Below are 2,500 nucleotides of genomic sequence, written 5' to 3'. Positions count from 1 at the left end.
GGGGAGAAGCTGGGCCATGAGCCTGGGTGCTGGAGCTCTGATACAGGGGAGAGAGGCATGTGTGTGTGGCTGTGGAGGTCCTATGGGGGTGATGTGTGGCCCTTTAATATCACAGGGGGAGAAGCTGGGCCATGAGCCTGGGTGCTGGAGCTCTGATACAGGGGAGAGAGGCATGTGTGTGTGGCTGTGGAGGTCCTATGGGGGTGATGTGTGGCCCTTTAATGTCACAGGGCCAGTGGCTGGGTGATATGCCTGGGTGCTGGAGCTCTGACACAGGGGGATAGAGGCATGGATGTGTGGCTGTGGAGGTCCTGTGGAGGTGCTGTGTGGGCCTTTAATATCACAGGGGGAGAAGCTGGGCCATGAGCCTGGCCCCTGGAGCTCTGATACAGGGGAGAGAGGCATGTGTGTGTGGCTGTGGAGGTCCTGTGGAGGTGCTGTGTGTGCCTTTAATATCACAGGGGGAGAAGCTGGGCCATGAGCCTGGCCCCTGGAGCTCTGATACAGGGGAGAGAAGCATGTGTGTGTGGCTGTGGAGGTCCTGTGGAGGTGCTGTGTGGGCCTTTAATATCACAGGGGGAGAAGCTGGGCCATTAGCCTGGCTCCTGGAGCTCTGATACAGGGGAGAGAGGCATGGATGTGTGGCTGTGGAGGTGCTGTGTGGGCCTTTAATATCACAGGGGGAGAAGCTGGGCCATTAGCCTGGCTCCTGGAGCTCTGATACAGGGGAGAGAGGCATGGATGTGTGGCTGTGGAGGTCCTGTGGAGGTGCTGTGTGTGCCTTTAATATCACAGGGGGAGAAGCTGGGCCATGAGCCTGGCCCCTGGAGCTCTGATACAGGGGAGAGAAGCATGTGTGTGTGGCTGTGGAGGTCCTGTGGAGGTGCTGTGTGGGCCTTTAATATCACAGGGGGAGAAGCTGGGCCATTAGCCTGGCTCCTGGAGCTCTGATACAGGGGAGAGAGGCATGGATGTGTGGCTGTGGAGGTGCTGTGTGGGCCTTTAATATCACAGGGGGAGAAGCTGGGCCATTAGCCTGGCTCCTGGAGCTCTGATACAGGGGAGAGAGGCATGGATGTGTGGCTGTGGAGGTGCTGTGTGGGCCTTTAATATCACAGGGCCAGTGGCTGGGTGATATGCCTGGGTGCTGGAGCTCTGACACAGGGCCAGAGAGGCATGTGTGTGTGGCTGTGGAGGTCCTGTGGAGGTGCTGTGTGGCCCTTTAATATCACAGGGGGAGAAGCTGGGCCATGAGCCTGGCCCCTGGAGCTCTGATACAGGGGAGAGAGGCATGTGTGTGTGGCTGTGGAGGTCCTGTGGAGGTGCTGTGTGGCCCTTTAATGTCACAGGGCCAGTGGCTGGGTGATATGCCTGGCTCCTGGAGCTCTGACACAGGGGAGAGAGGCATGTGTGTGTGTGGCTGTGGAGGTCCTGTGGAGGTGCTGTGTGGGCCTTTAATATCACAGGGGGAGAAGCTGGGCCATGAGCCTGGCCCCTGGAGCTCTGATACAGGGGAGAGAAGCATGTGTGTGTGGCTGTGGAGGTGCTGTGTGGCCCTTTAATGTCACAGGCCCAGTGGCTGGGTGATCTGCCTGGGTGCTGGAGCTCTGACACAGGGGCAGAGAGGCATGTGTGTGTGTGTGTGTGTGTGTGGCTGTGGAGGTCCTGTGGAGGTGCTGTGTGGGCCTTTAATATCACAGGGGGAGAAGCTGGGCCATGAGCCTGGCCCCTGGAGCTCTGATACAGGGGGAGCATGGATGTGGCTTTGGAGAAGGCAAATATCTAGAGTCTCCGCTCCACTCCCCTCTTTACCTTCCTCGGTGTAAAACTTTGACCGCCAGTTTTTCAAAGTCTTACACCGAGGAAGGTAAAGAGGGGGACCGGTCGGCGAAACTAGAAGTTTCCCCTCTCTTACCTTCCTCGGTGTAAAACTTTGACCGCAAATTTTTCAAAGTGTTACACCGAGGAAGGTAAAGAGGGGGACCGGTCGGCGAAACTAGAAGTTTCCCCTCTCTTACCTTCCTCGGTGTAAAACTTTGACCGCAAATTTTTCAAAGTGTTACACCGAGGAAGGTAAAGAGGGGGACCGGTCGGCGAAACTAGAAGTTTCCCCTCTCTTACCTTCCTCGGTGTAAAACTTTGACCGCAAATTTTTCAAAGTGTTACACCGAGGAAGGTAAAGAGGGGGACCGGTCGGCGAAACTAGAAGTTTCCCCTCTCTTACCTTCCTCGGTGTAAAACTTTGACCGCAAATTTTTCTAAGTGTTACACCGAGGAAGGTAAAGAGGGGGACCGGTCGGCGAAACTAGAAGTTTCCCCTCTCTTACCTTCCTCGGTGTAAAACTTTGACCGCAAATTTTTCTAAGTGTTACACCGAGGAAGGTAAAGAGGGGGACCGTTCGGCGAAACTAGAAATTTCCCCTCTCTTACCTTCTCCTGCCCTCGGTGCGAGCCGGTCTCTCCCTGTTTTTCAAAACACCTTTCGCACGATTTCAGAAAC

Source organism: Trachinotus anak, unplaced genomic scaffold (assembly GCF_046630095.1).
Source record: "Trachinotus anak isolate AG129_WGS33_773 ecotype Australia unplaced genomic scaffold, CSIRO_AGI_Tana_v1 ptg000071l, whole genome shotgun sequence".
In the NCBI taxonomy this organism is placed as follows: domain Eukaryota; kingdom Metazoa; phylum Chordata; class Actinopteri; order Carangiformes; family Carangidae; genus Trachinotus; species Trachinotus anak.
Note: the sequence above shows the minus strand (reverse complement) of the source record.